Source organism: Lithobates pipiens, unplaced genomic scaffold, assembly GCF_037356315.1.
Source record: "Lithobates pipiens isolate NorthernLeopardFrog02 unplaced genomic scaffold, aLitPip1_a1.2 Scaffold_19, whole genome shotgun sequence".
NCBI classification, from domain to species: domain Eukaryota; kingdom Metazoa; phylum Chordata; class Amphibia; order Anura; family Ranidae; genus Lithobates; species Lithobates pipiens.
Genome location: NW_027507764.1, coordinates 277,246,633 through 277,262,506, shown reverse-complemented (window position 1 = coordinate 277,262,506; position 15,874 = coordinate 277,246,633). Strand labels below are relative to the sequence as shown.

Genomic DNA, 15,874 nt, shown 5'->3' with positions numbered 1-15,874 from the left:
TATCTCCAGCGGCTGGACCGGGAGGTGTCTGTCCCCTGCAGGTACTTCTCGCCTGCCTTCTTCCGCACATCCTAGTTTGCTGGCTCCGGCCCTGTTTCAGGCACGACCGCATAGCGGGATGTGCGCGGTGGCCGCGGTCTCCTCCTGAGCGGCCTGGTCATCAACAGGCTGCTCTTAGGACATGCAGCTTGGAGGCCCCCAGCCCACTGGGCAAACGCCAGGTGTGCCCTATGGCCAGTCCGTGCCTGGCAGGGTGGTCTAGGTGTAAAAGGGGTCATTCTACCTTTGTTCAACACATTGTGTAAGACCCCTTTTACACGGAGGCGTTTTACAGGTGTTTTTGCGCTAAAAATAGCTCCTGTAAAGCGCCTGTTACTTGCCTCTTCTGCAGCCCCAGTGTGAAAGCCCAAGTGCTTTCACACTGGGGCAGTGCGCTGACAGGAAAAAAGTCCTGCAAGCAGCATCTTTAGGGGAGGTAGGGGAGCGGTGTATACACCGCTCCTGCCCATTGAAATGAATGGGTGCCACTTTCAAAGTGTTTTTAAAATAGCGCTAAGCGGGCACTTTTAACCCCTTCTGGGGGGTTAAGTGCCGCCGCTATAACAGCCCTGTCGCCATGTATGGGTTTTAAGGGTAACCCATACACCAAAAAACGGCATGGGGGTCCCCCCCAAAGTCCATTCCAGACCCTTATCCAAGCATGCAGCCCGGTCGGTCAGGAAAGCCTGAGCCGTACCAGGCCACGTGCCCTCAACATGGGGGGGTGGTTGCTTTGGGGAAGGGGGGTGCCCCACCCCAAAGCAACTTGTCCCCATGTTGATGAGGACAAGGGCCTCTTCCCGACAACCCTGGCTGTTGGTTGTCGGGGTCTGTGGGCGGGGGCTTATCCGAACCCGGGAACCCCCTTTAATAAGGGGGCCCCAGATTCCGGTCCTCCACCCTATGTGAATGAGTATGGGGTACGATGTACCCCTACCCATTCACCTGTGGGGGAAAAAAGTGTAAGTAAAAAACACACAACATAGGTTTTTAAAGTAGTTTATTAGGCAGCTCCGGGGTCTTCTTCCGACTTTGGGGTCTTCTTGCCGGGCTCCTCCGCTATCTTCTGCTCTTTTGCCGCTCTTTTGCTAGCGGAGGAGCCTGGCTTTCTCCTTTGTCATCGTCGCCGTCCTATCTTTTTCTAGCTCTTTTACTAGCGTTGGCCCAGTCGTCTTCTTCCTTCTTTTTCCTTCTTCCTTCTTTTTCCTTCTTCCTTCTTTTTCCTTCTTCCTTCTTTTTCCTTCTTTTTCCTTCTTCCTTCTTTTTCCTTCTTCTTCTTTTTCCTTCTTCTTCCTCCTTCCTTCTTCTTCCGACTTCTCTTTTTCTGATGTTGGCACAATGCTCTCTCCGGCTGTCATGCATGGTGACCCCACCCCTTATGATGTCACAGTCCCTCGGATAAGGGTCTGGTATGGACTTTGGGGAGACCCCCACACTGTTTTTTTTCGATGTAGGGGTTCCCCTTTAAATCTATACCAGGCGACGGGGCTAGCAAGGTTTCAATCTCGCCGATGGAGGCGGCGACATTGACTTCCTTCGCTAGTCCCGGCGTACCTAAAGTCACGTTCAGAATGAACGGACTTTACTCTGTGTGTGGGTAAGTCCGTTCCTTTGGAAAGTCCGGCAGACCTCCGCCACAAGTCCGTCGGATTGTCCGGTCATGTGTGGGCAAATCCGCTCGTTCGGAAAGTCCGGCGGATTGTCCGCTGGATAGTCTGATCGTGTGTATGCGGCATAAGAGAGACTGACCAAAGCATGCTTTCATCATGAATAGTTTAAAACATTGGCAGGCAGTATACAAAAAAATAATAATTATTGGCAGGCAGGATACAAAATACAATAAATACATAAACATTGGTAGGCAGGATACAAAAAAAAAAAACATTAGCAGGCTGTCTCTTTCACGACATCAGGCAGAAACGGTCACATGACCTGTCCTCTTCATTTCCTCCGTCTAGAGCTGAATATGAGGTTGGCCAGATGGCCGCGGAGCTGGCCTTTGTGAGCGGCACCGCCACAAGGAGCAGCCCAGCTGCCTTGAGAGTGAGGACCCTGCCAGAGAGATATGCGGCCCTCTCCACGGAGACGGCCACAAAGAGGCCGGCGGCAGTTGTGCAGGGCTGGCACAAGCAGCTAAGAGACGGAAGATGTCAGAGACTATTCATTTTAATGATACCCGTTTCCATCTATGAGACTTTGAAAAGGTATTCGCAATACTTTGATGCGACTTTGAACCAGAGAGCGTAATGTTGGATCAAAGCTGCACTCAAAGTTTCATCAATATCACACTCCAAAGTTGCCTTCTAGCCTTAGGCTATGTTTCCACTAGTGCAATTCCAAAGATGTGCGACTTTGAGTGCAGCGTTCATCCAACTTTACACTCTGGATCAAAGTTGCATCAAAGTAGTGCAGATACATTTTCAAAGTCGCATACATGGGAACGTTTGCCATTGAAATCATTGGGCTATGACTTGTCATGTGACTTTGTGTCCAAAGTCGCATGACAAGTTGCACTACTGGAAACTGAGACTTTAACTCATTACTCACATGTATCTCCCTCAGCTAGATGTGCCATGCAGATACAACCACATGGTGGAACACTGTAGAAAATGTATTGCATTGTAATCTATCTTACACTTTCTAACAAACATAACATACTGCCAAAGCCTCTCTCTCTCTCCCCCTCTCCCTCTCTCTCTCTCTCGAAACTGCTATCCAAAATTAGGCTATGAAGACAGGAGGAGATCTAAGAAGGGGTGGGGCTGGGCAGGTCTAGGCATGTCTGTCTAAAAGGGAGAGGGGGTGGGGGCATGTAGAAGAAAAGGGCAACGTTTTCAGGAAGTGAGGGGGCCCCCATGCAGAATTAAGAATTAAGGAAGTAAGGTTGTCCCTGCTATAACAACGAATGAGACATGTATAATCTAATAGGGCTGCACACCCCAATACAAATGTTTGAAAAAAATGGAGAATTCCCCATGGTGCTTTTTAGCAACAAATATAAGTCAATAAAGTTTGACATTGGGACATCAACATAATACAAAGTTTTAAATATGAGCTCTGATGTACACATTTCCTTATGAATAATCATATATTAAGCTTGGCAATCACACTATATTTACCCCACCAAAACAGCTCGCTTATCCAGAAGCTTCTCTTTGTTATAAAAAACAAAACAAAAGGAGATAGAGAATTCCCCTGATGATGATGCTGAACCCTGCTCCGGAATTGCGCTCACCTCCGCCACAGGAGGAGGCGAAACCGGGCCTGCACGGCTTGCAAGTGGTCACAGATTAGTGTGCCCCCCATACGAGAAACTCCAAGACCAAGACACCTGAAAATTGTTATAATTGTAGCATTAGTCTGCTGTATACCTATTATGTTGCTATTATGGCATGGGTTAATTTTTTTTTAAATTATTAACTATAATCTGAGAATAATGAGGTAGCAAGTGACATTTCTAGGATCTCAAAGTGTATTAGGATCCTCCCTAATTGCTACCAAAAAGCACATGAAGGCCATTTATTATGCATGAATATTACATGTTATAAAACCTATATCCAAGCCAAGTTGGCTCAGTTATAGCCACCTGTGGCTTATAGGATTAATTCTAATTGCTCATGTCATGCACTGCACTTTTTTGACTATAGAAGGGGAAACAGAAAATATAAGTATCCCCTTGTCTTTCTGTAATAAGCACATTTGCACTTTAATTAATGTTTTTTTTTCATTTTTTTATTAATTATATAATATGAGATCTAGTGAGCAATTAGAATTAATCCTGTCAGGCACAGGTGGCAATAATTGAGCCAACTTGGCTTGGATATAGGTTTACAATTCATGCATAATAAATGGCCTTCATGCGCTTTTTGGCAGCAATTGGGGAGGATCCCAATACACTTTGAGAGCCTTCTGTGTTAATAATAAAGAAACTAGAAATGTTGCTTTCTACCTCTTTATTCTCAGATTATAGTTAATTCATTTTTAACCCATGCCATAATACCAACATAATAGGTATACAGCAGACTAATTACTACAATTATAGCAATTTTCAGTTTTATCTCCATTTGTGTTTTTTAAAACAGAGAAGCTTCTGGCTAAGCGAGTTTTGGTGGACAGAGTAAAAATAGTCTGATTGCCAAGCTTAATATATGATTATTCATAAAGGAAAGTGTTTATGTATATTTTGTGATATTGATATCTGTCCTTTTTGTTGTATTCATAGAAATGTAAGAAGCCCCTGAAGAAGACCATAACCGTTAAGGTTGAAATGCGTTGGGGCATTTCCTAAACATCGGATAGTACAATTACAATTTAGCAGTATCATGAGGGAGTATCCCCCTATGTATAATGTCTATCAGTTATATTATATGGCACTATCCACTGTTTGATTCTCTATGTACACCAGAGCTCATATTTTAACTTTAATATTATGTTGATGTCCCAATGTCTCTTGATAAATAAGATTGATACATTTTTACGAACTTTATTGACTTATATTTGCTGCTAAAAAGCCCCATGGGGAATTCTCCATATTTTTTTTTCAAACGTAAGGTTGTCCCTGAACAACAGGAAGAAGCTGATTGTCTGGCTTTGATTAGACGTTCTAAGCTTGGCAATCCGCTATACAGAAAATTAATAATGTTAGATAAATATATTTTACATATAATTAGTAGAAAACTTTTCTTTTTTTTTTTTTTTACTGGACTTCAACTTTAATATATTACAGTTCTGTCTCAAAATCACCAAAACCTTCATTTCATTTTTTTTCCCTTAAAACCATATAGTTGGTTATAACCATATAGTTAGTTATTTATATTTACCACTGCATATAGATATTTAAGAATAAATTTCCTTTTTTTCTAACCATTACCTATTAACTAAATTATACACCGCACTTTTTTTAAGGTGGTTATTCGATTAATCTAAACAATAATTGGCCAACTAATCAATTATGAAAATAATCATTGGTTGAAGCCCTAGTCTTTTATTTTTTTGTATAAATATATATTATAAAATAATTATAATATATAATTATAAAATAATAAAAAAAAAAACTTTTTTATAAAAAAAAAAAAAAAATGTTTTTTTTTATTTTTCTTCATGAATTATGGCCAAAAGTTATACTGCTACATTTCTTAGGGAAAAAATAACCCAAATCAGTGTATATTATTTGGTATTTGTGAAGGTTATAGAGCAGTGATGGCGAACCCTGGCACCCCAGATGTTTTGGAACTACATTTCAAATGATGCTCATGCACTTTGCATTGTAGTTGAGCATCATGGGAAATGTAGTTCCAAAACATCTGGGGTGCCAAAGGTTGCCATCACTGTTATAGAGTCTACAAGCTATGGTGCCAATGACTAAAAACTGATCACATCTGATGTACTGATGGCCTATCTCATTTCTTGGGACACTAATAAGCCAGGATAGTACAAAATACCCCCCAAATTAACCCTTTTTGGAAAGTTGAAATTTCAAGGTATTTAGTAAGAGGCATGGTAATTTTTTTTGAAGTTGTAGTTTTTTGGCACAATTCTTTGCAATATGACAATTTTTTTTTTACAAAATTGTCATATTAACAGGTGTTTCTTTCACATGGCATATGCATACTTGCAACTACACCCCAAAACACATTCCGCTACTCCTCCTGAGTATGGTGATACCACGTGTGAGACTTTCTCACAGCTTGGCCGCATAGAGAGGACCTATATAAAAGGAGCATAATCAGGTGTTTTAGGGACCTAAACAACACATCTAATTTATTGACTACCTATTACACTTTTGAAAGCCCTAGAGCATCAGGACAATGGAAACACCCACAAAATGATCCCATTTTAGAAAGCAAATGCCATAACACATAATCTAGGGTGCATAATGAGTCTTTTGAACATGTCATTTTTTTCACAAGTTTTTGGAAAATATGGAACAAAAATGAAAACGCATTTATTTTACACAAAGTTGTAAATTAATAAGATATTTCTAACACATATATATGCATATACATAGCAAAAATTACTTACCAAAATACATTCTGCTACTGAGTATGGCGCTACCACATGTGACACTTTTACACAGCGTGCCCACATACAGAGGCCCAACATGCAGAGAGCTCCATCAGGTATTCTAGGGACACATCTAATTTCCTGATCATCTATTACACTTTTGTGAAGCACTGTAGGTCACTGATGAGCACTATAGTGGCACTGATGTGGCAGGGATGAGCACTGATGTGGCACAGATGAGCACTGATGTGGAGCGGATGAGGCGTGGATGTGGTATGAATGCATATGGATCAGTACTGTGGGCACTCCAGATCCAGCCCACTGTGATGGCACAGATGTGGCATGGATGAGCATAGATGTGGCATGGGTGAGCACCGATGTGGCACAGGCGAGCACTGATGTGGCATGGATGAGCACATATGAGCGCAGATGTAACATGAATGAAGCACAGATGTGGCATGGCTGAGGCATGAATGAGGCACAGATCAGCAGTGTGGGCACTCCAGATCCAACCCATTTGCACTGCTGCACTGGCTCTCTCCTCTCCTCACACAATGTATCAATCGGTGTGAGGAGAGAGCTGAACTGGACATGACGCCGGTTTGTTGACAAGTGATCGCTCTGTCAGTTAGTTTAGCAGAGGGTAACTCCTTAACTGGTACAAAATTAGCTATCTTAATGAGATGATTGACGACTACCATTTCTTTAGAGGGAGTTTGAATTGACCCCATGGTCTTGATTGAGCAGGTTGTGGCTGGAGCAACCCCAAAGGAGAACATCATGATGTCTTATAGCGTGCACAGGTCTGGCACTAGGCCAAAGAGCTTTTTACATCTTTCTTGTAACCCGACCACCAAAGGAACGTGATCAAATTTATTCTGTTTTAGAAACCCTAAAATGTCCAGCAAGTTTAGAATCCTGAACAAGCCTGAGGGCTTCTACAGGGGGTCCCCGAGTTACAAACAAGATAGGGACTATAGGTTTGTTCTTAAGTTGAATCTGTAAGTCGGAACAGGTAAATTTTTTAAGTGTAGCTCCAGCCAAAAAATCTATTTTTAAGCTTTTTAGATAACATAGGGAAGGGTTATTACCCCTGTAACATCTGTTTAGCTATCTGTGCCCCTGTACAGAAGATTTCACCTCACTTTCTTTCCCAATGATAATTGCATTTTGAAAATTTTGGCCTGTTAGGGAAACAAGGATTGGTGATAAAGCATCAGTGGAGACACCTTTTTCCCATATTAACTCTTACAGGAGAGAATTTCCCTTCCAAGAGGTAGATTTCCTCTTACTTCCTGTGATCTCCCTCCGTTTGTAAGTAGGAGTTGTTTGTAAGTAGGAGTTGTTTGTAAGTTGGATGTTTGTAAAAAGGGGACCCCCTGTACCAGAGCAGATTCAGGCACGTAGAGACAATACGCTTGGATCCAAAAGCCATTCTTATAATCAAGGTTAATGTCCTTAGGAGGATGGTTGAGAAGTAAGTCATTATTATACCCTCTTTGAGGAGATTCAAAAATGTTTTGGAACTCGTAGCTCCTAAGAAGTTCTTTTGAGGCAGGACAGTACACTCAGAGTTGCTTTCCTACAGAGGTCCGGACAACATATATGATAACACTTCAGCCCCACCATTCCTTAACCCAGGTCAGTATGTGATAATGAAAATGAGCCTGGAAAAGAAAATAGACCAATGTTCTTGTCTAGAAGACAATCTGTTGGCAGAAGGAATGTATTCAAAATTTTTATGATATGTGAGAACAGTTACAAGATGATTGGTCCCTTCCAGCAGAAGCCTTTATTCGGAAAATGCTTCCTTAATTGAAAGCAACTCCTTAGTCCCAATGTCATCATTTGTTTGTCTGAAAGCATTAAACGAGAGAACTAAGAACACAGGATGCAGCATCATTTCTTCATAAATCATGGGACACAGAGTCAGGTTAATATTCATTACATGCTGGGTTATACTTCATCATTAGGTGAATGGACACTGGTAGACCAAAGGTCTTCAGACAGGAAGTGATCCCCTATATAACCCCTTCCATACAGGAAGTACTTTTTTTTTAATTTTATTTTTTAAGTGTCTGCAATGTGGATGGTACGTTTTTTTTTTGAGCTGTCTGAGCTCCAGGTCTCTAGTCTCACAAATGGTTCCAAAATGAATGAAGGGATTGACTGATCGGATCCATTTGAAACAGGCTTTTATGCTTAGATAAATGGTACCTGAGCCTTGCAAAGAAGACTCAAGATCCTGTGAGATTTTGCTTGTAATGTGGCTTTCGGGCGCTGAACCCTGTGGAGTGGAAATCCTGGAAACTACAGCGCTAAGGAATTTCCTGCAGGGTCCAAGGGAGTGGACCCTAAACATGAAAGGGTACCCAGTCCTTAAAGGTCCAAGTGACAGGAACCTGCCATGAAGAGTGAAGATTGAGCCCTTAGTTTCTAAGTGGCCCTGTGCCTGGACAGGCAATTGAAATCCCTTTATTTTATTATTGTGGGATGTCCCAGTGATTGTAACAACCAGTCAAGCTAGCTATAGGCTGGACACCTGTGTGCGGTGACCATACGGGGGAGTTCTGGGCTAGCTGTGGATGTTTGCAAAGTGTACCTTTTTAGCTTGTGTCTGGCTGTTTTTTACCTGTATGATGGTGCGCCATTTCGCCTTGGTTCACCATGGCACACGTGTGTTTTCAAGAGCGCCGCTGTACTCAGCAGTTTGCTTTGCGGCCATGGCACACGCGGCTTTGCCGCACATGTGCCATGGCCTTTATCTGGGTGTATGAAGATTTGCGTTGTACACTAATACAGTCACGCCCGCTCACCAGGATTGCGCACATGCATGCGCACGCACAGAATGCTCCGGCACACCCCCAGCTTAATTAAGCTGTATAGGCCAAGCATGTGGTGCTTCCAGAAGGCAGCTGTGGGACACAGAGCAGGCTCTGAACAGACACTTGCAGTGGTTCATTTTTCCTTACCCGGGTCACGTGAGTCACCAAGTGTTGCTTGGCAGGCTAAAGGTGCTTAGGATTGTTGCATAGAGGCTTGGTGAGTCCTATTAAGGGTTCTCCCTTCTGAGGTGTTTTAATATTACACCCAAATACTTTTTATTTGCGGCTATTAAATGTCTTCCAAAAAGTGGAGTGGGACAAACACCACAGGGAAGGGCACACCTATGTCGTCAGTATGTCCTGATGAACCTTGTCATATCCCTAGTGTTGTATCCCCTGAAGGACCAGAGGCTCCCGGGCAATCTGAGCCTCTGCGCCTAGCTGGTATTGTGCCTACAGTCAACGCTGTTGCTTCACCCTTCATCACTAAGGATGAACTGTCCTCAGCCCTAGCCGGGTTAGAGCACATGATTGCCTCCATCCTGCAGGGTGGCAGGAATCATGACAGATCCCACTCCCCGGAGTCTCCTAGTCTGGAGCAGGAATGGGTTGAGGATGTGCAAGGAGTAAAAGCTCAGGATTTAGTGGAGTGCCTGGCAAATGAGGCTTTTTTGCCTTTAAGTTAACTCTTTCAGAGGTGACTGAGAACCCCTGGTCCTCTTTGGGATCTCTGAGGCCTTTTCAGGTTGCACAGACTTTCCCTCTTCACCCCTTGTTGGAACAGGCGATGTATGCTGATTGGGAACATCCTGACTGGACTTTTTGGCCTCCTAAAAAGTCTTCCCTTTTAAATCCCATGGATGAAAAGTTTGTTAAAACGGGGTTCAACAAATCCCAGGCGGTAGGTCGCCGTTGCGACTAGAAATTGTGACCTGGCGCCTGTGCTTTTGTCAGTGACAGGTGCCTCTGCTACAGGGTGGGCTGTGGGGTCTTGGCCGAGTAGTGGAGGCGCCTTGTATGCCCTCCGGACACAGAGCACTGTCTGATAATGTGATTAGCAGTGGTAGCGGGGATGGAGCAGGAAGAGAGCAGTGCAGCAGCAGCAGCTGACATGGCGAGAGGTTCCTCCTCCATTCTCCACACTCTGTTGGAGTGCCATTGCCATCCAGTGCCAATCCCAATTAGTACCATCTGCCAATGTCCCCTGCCAGTGCCATCCAGTGCCATTTGCCATTGCCACCTGCCAGTGCCTGCCTGTGCCACCTGTCAGTGCTGCCCATCAGTGCCACCTGTCAGTGCTGCCCATCAGTGCCACCTGTCAGTGCTGCCCATCAGTGACCATTATTGCCATTTGCCAGTGCCCATTAGTGCTACCTGTCAGTGCCACCTCAGTGCTGCCTATCAGTGCCACCAGTCAGTTCCCATCAGTGCTGCCTATTGATGCCCATTAGTGCCACATGTCAGTGCCCATCGGTTCCAACCTCAATGCTGCCTCATCAGTGCCACCTCATCAGTGCCCATTAGTGCAGCCTATCAGAGCACATCCGTGAAGGAGGAAAAAAAACTTATTTTCAAAATCTTTTAACAAACAACACATTTTTTTTTTTAATATTGTTTTTTTTTGCTTGGCATCAAGCATGAGTAATTCTTATTGCCTGATGCCCCAGACATGCAGTTCTGGGCACTGGGCAGAGAATTAAAAAAACTGGCTCCTAACTTATTCAGCTGGCTCCTAGATTCTAAGCAAATTTTTCAAGCCCTGTGTTAAAAAATGGAGCATGCCAGCTGTAGATGCAGCGTTCCCTTCCTTAAACAAGAGCTTGTCCGGTAGATAACACACAAGGCTTGAAAGACCTTGTTGACAAGAAATTGGACAAGAAATTGCAATTATTTATTTAAAGCTTCCTTTTCCTTGGTCAGTTCAGCTATTCAGTCAGCTGTTGTAGCAATTGGCATTTGCCAGTCCATAAAGGATCAGGTCCAGGGCCGGACTTTCCATAGGGCTTGACGGGGCTCAAGCCCATGGGCCCTGTCCAATAGGGGGCCCCGCCTGTTTCTGTTTCTCGATGTCTGTATCTTCTTTACACTAGGCATCCGCACTATAGCTAAATGGCAAATCACAGCGGCCATTTAGCACTAGATCTGAGTGTCCAATGAGAGATTCTCTCATGAGATCATCTCTCATCGCCGGCTCTCCCTCCTCACAAGAGACAGCCTGTGAGGAGGGAGTGCGACCTGCAGCTTGTGAGTAAAAAAGAAAAGTGGAAAATAAAGTTCTGCTGGTGCCATGTTCATCTGTCCCCAGTGCCACATATAAGTGCCATCTTTCATCAGTGCCACTGCCACGTATAAGTGCCATCTGTCATCATCAGTGTCACGTGTCATCAGTGCCCCCTATTATGTCATCTGTCAGTGCCATGTATACAGCCACGGATCATAAATACCGAAAAGTCAGCTTTGAGACCAGCTCAAAGTCTAAGGTATTTAGGTCTGATCCTAAACACGGTCCAAGCAAGAGTATTCTTGCCACCCGTAAGGATCTGTGCCCTCAAGGATTAGGTGCATCAGATAAGGGGCACCAGACAACCCTCCATTCGGCTCTGTATGAGTCTTCTAGGGAGGCTGGTATCCTCTTTTGAGGCAGTGCCCTATGCCCAAGTTCCATTCCAGGCCCTTACAACAAGACATCTTGTTGGCTTGGAACAGAGGAAAAAAAGCCCTGGATTATCCAATGTGTTTATCTCCTTAGATATGCTTAAGCTTCAACTGGGGGTTAAAGGATCAGAACCTGTGAAAGGGAAAATCCTTTCTCCCGGTAACTTGGAGAGTATTGACTACAGATGCCAGTCTCTCAGGCTGGGGAGCAAATTCAGACTGGCTCACAGCTCAGGAGAAATGATCAGGGACAGAGCAGACCCTGCCCATCAACGTCCTAGAATTATGGGCAGTACATCTGGCCCTATGGTCCTGGACGATGGAGCTTCAGGACTGCCCCATCAGGGTTCAGTCCGACAATGCCATGGCAGTGGCCTATATATACCACCAAGGTGGTACCAGGAGTCATTCTGCTCTGAAGGAGGTGAACTACATACTAGCCTGGGCAGAGGGACATGTGCCAATTATATTGGCAGTCCATACCTCGGGAGTAGAGAACTGGAAGGCAGATTATCTTAACTGCCTACAGATCTGCTCGGGAGAATAGTCCCTACACCCAGAGGTGTTCCAGGAAATTTGCCAATGTTGGGGATGGCCAGAGGTCAACCTACTGACATCCAGGTTCAACAATAAGTTACAGCAGTTTGTGTCTCGACCAAGAGATCCTCTGGCAATTGGAGCAGATGCTCTGATAGTTCCATGGAGCCAGTACTCCCTGGTTTATACTTTCCCTCCGATCCCTCTCCTCCTACATTTGTTGCGCAGGATTCAGAGAGATGGGGTTCCAGTCATTCTGGTGGCACCAGCCTGGCCCAGAAGGCCCTGGTTCCCAGAGATTGTGAGACTGACAATAGATGGGTCATGGACGCTTTCACGTCGTCCAGGTCCACTGTTTCAAGGTCCTATATTCCGACTCAATTTTCAGTCTCTAAATTTGACGGCATGGCTTTTGAAGCCAGGGTGTTAAAGGACCGTGGTATCTCAGGACCAGTGGTGTCTACTCTAGTGAATGCTCAAAAAGCTGTCACTAGGAAGATTTATCATAAGGCCTGAAAGACTTGTATTGCTTGGTGTGAAGCCAGAAAATGGCATCCTCGGAAATATGTGATTTTGAGAATTTTCTCTTTTCTACAATCAGCTGTGGAAATCAAATTGGCTTTGAGTACAATCAGAGGTCAAGTTTCAGCCCTATCAGTATTTTTCCAAAGGTCTTTAACCTCCCATTCACTGATCAGAACCTTTATGCAAGGGGCAACTCGCTTGCTTCCCCCCATTAGGTCGCCTATGTGTCCTCTGGAATTGAACATGGTTCTGTCTGTGTTACAGAAACAACCATTTAAACCTTTTAAAGAAATTCCAGTGGACTTGCTGTCACGCAAGCTAGCTTTCCTGATGGTTATCACCTCAGCTAGAAGGTTGTCAGAGTTGGTGGCCCTTTCATGCAGGGAACTGTACTTGATCCTTCACCATGACAGATTCGTGTTGCAACCTGTTCCATCCTTTTTGCCAAAGGTGGTGTCTTTCATTTAAATCAGGACATTATTTTGCCTTCTTTTTTCTCCCAGCCTCGTTCGGCGGAAGAGAGACGACTGCATTCTTTGGACGTTTCCAGGCATTCAAGGTTTATTTGTCTTTTTTTGTTTTACCAAAAGGACCCAAGAAGGAACAGACAGTGTCCTAAGCTTCCAATGCCAATTGGGTCCGTCAATTGGTCATTTAGGCCTATGGTCTGAAACGTAAAGCTGTTCCCTTTAGGATGAGAGCTCATTCTACTAGGGGGGTAGGAACCTCCTTGGCTTTTTGCCATCAGGTATCTGTGGCTCAGATTTGTAAGGCAGCTACCTGGTCTTCAGTGCATACGTTCACAAAATGTTATCATGTGGATGTTCAAGCAGCCAAGGATTTGGCTTTTGGCCACAGTGTACTGCGGGCTGCCGTATAAGTTATGATGGTTATTGTTTAGCAGGGTGTCTCCCTTCCCTTCAAGGCTATTGCTCTGGAATGTCCCAGCAGGTAATGAATATTAGCCTGACTCTGTGTCCCATGATGTATGAAAAAGAAAATAGTATTTTTACATCATACTTACCTGTAAAATGCTTTTCTTTGAGTACATCATGGGGCACAGAGATCCCTCCTTTTTGAGGAGTTAGTTCTTGCTACAAAACTAAAGTACTTCCTGTATGGGTGGGGTTATATAGGGGATCACTTCCTGTCTGAAGACATTTGGTCTACCAGTGTCCATTCACCTAATGATGAAGTATAACCCAGTAGGTAATGTATATTAGTGTCCCCTAATGTACTCAAAGAAAAGAATTTTGCAGCTATGACAAACAATTTTTGCACCTATTCGCTGAGAAAGGATAGCTACCACGGCAGAATCTGAAGCATCCACTTCCACAATAAATGCCAGTTCAGGATAAGGATGTACCAATACAGAAGTTAAGAGTCCTTTGCTTGATAAAGGCAGCCTGTGACCACACAAAGGGCATCCCTTTCTTTGTTAGCTGCATAATAGCACCTATCACCTTAGAGAAATTTCTTATAAATGTTGACATTTGCAAATCCATCAAATCGTATTCCTTATGGTTTCTAGGGGCAGACCAATCTACCACCTCTTTGATCAAATGAGGATCCATGCTCCACTCCCTTTAGGAGAAATGACATATCCCAAGAGATGGATCTCCAATTTGGTGTAAATTCGGTTCTTCCTTCGTCTTTTAAAGACAATGGAAACATGCTTCCAATTCTCCTCCGGATTATCAGATAAACATATCATACAAGTATGCACTATCAGTCTGGTCCAACAAATACTGCAGGACATTGATTAAATGTTGAAAAATTGTGGGAACATTGCAAAGCTCAAAAGGCATGACCAAAGGCTTGAAATGTTCATATCTAGTTTTAACCACTTAAAGACCAGGCCTCTTTTTCAGACTAAGGTTAAAAATATTTTTTTTTTGCTAGAAAATTACTTATAACCCCCAAACATTATACTTTTTTTTCCCTAACACCTTAGATAATAAAATGGCAGTCATTGCAATACTTTCTGTCACACCATATTTGCGCAGCGGTCTTACAAGCGCACTTTAAAAAAAATAAAATAAATTGCGCCCGCTCGTGGAATGGCGACAAACTTAAACTTAAAAATCTCCATAGGCGACATTTAAAAAATTCTACCGGTTCCATGTTTTGCGTTAGTTTTCATATGCAGGCAATACTCACATATGCATTCGCTTCTTCACACGAGCTCGGCGGGACGGGGCACGTTTAAGACTTTTTTATTTTTTCTTATTTATTTTACCTTTTATTTTTTACACTGTTTTAAAAAAAAAAGTCACTTTTATTCCTATTATTCCTATAATAGAAAAAAAGCACGACAGGACCTCTTAAATATGAGATCTGGGGTCAAAAAGAGCCGGACGAACACGGAGATACCGGGGTTATGGCAGCTAGCCTCTGCCATAACAACGATATCCGTCCCCAAAATAGGGACGTACATTGGTGCGCGGCGGTCTGCAAGTGGTTACATAGCTAGTAAGGTTGAATAAAGACACCAGTTTAACCTGAGTTTCTACAATTGTCCCTATCCCTGAACATTGCACACTCACATCGGTCCCTACCCTCAAGGAGACCACAATCCAAGGTCCCCATTCATATACTAGGGACAATTTTGGACAGAGGCCAATTAACCTACCTGCATGTCTTTGGAGTGTGGGAGGAAACTGGAGTATCCAGAAGAAACCCACACAGGGAGAACATGAAAACTCCAGGGAGGTAGTGTTGTGGTTGGGATTCGAACCAGCGACCCTTTTTACTGCTAGGCGAGAGTGCTAACCACTACACCACTGTGTTGCCCCGACCCAGTGGTGCAGTCTTCTAGTTGTGGACAAGGTTTTGTCCTCCCGGTAAGTCTAGTGTGGTAAAGACACTTGCAGGGTGGAAAGTCAAGGGATGGCAGCTGAAGTAGGTCAAACAGCGGAGTCATCAATGCTGCTCTCTGAAGTCAGTGCTTTAACAGAGGAGGAGCTATCTTTAAAAAAAATTATTTGCATTACATTCCTGTAAATCTACTACGCTTGAGATGTCTGATCAAATAAAGTGTGTAAGAGAAGAAATAAATAGTTTAAGACATCATGCACAAAAAAAAACACGGGAAAGAACTACCGCCCTGGAGTGGAGGATTAGTTTGATGGAAGCCCACTAAAGCAAGAAATGAAAATAATTTGTGAAAAAGTCAACACATTTACTTCCAAAATGGAAGATTTGGAAAATATACTATGTAGGAATTGTAGGAATAACGTGAGAGTTGTGGGTCTTCCTGAGTCAACTGACAATGGGTTTTATGGAAAAAT

At 43.6% G+C, this 15,874-nt stretch overlaps 1 protein-coding gene across 6 annotated transcripts in view; it reads left to right on the top strand.

Moving 5' to 3' along the window:
• The window catches only part of MARCHF6 (membrane associated ring-CH-type finger 6), a 1,566,402-nt gene that overhangs the window by 1,344,206 nt on the left and 206,322 nt on the right, over positions 1–15,874 (top strand). The window lies entirely within an intron of this gene.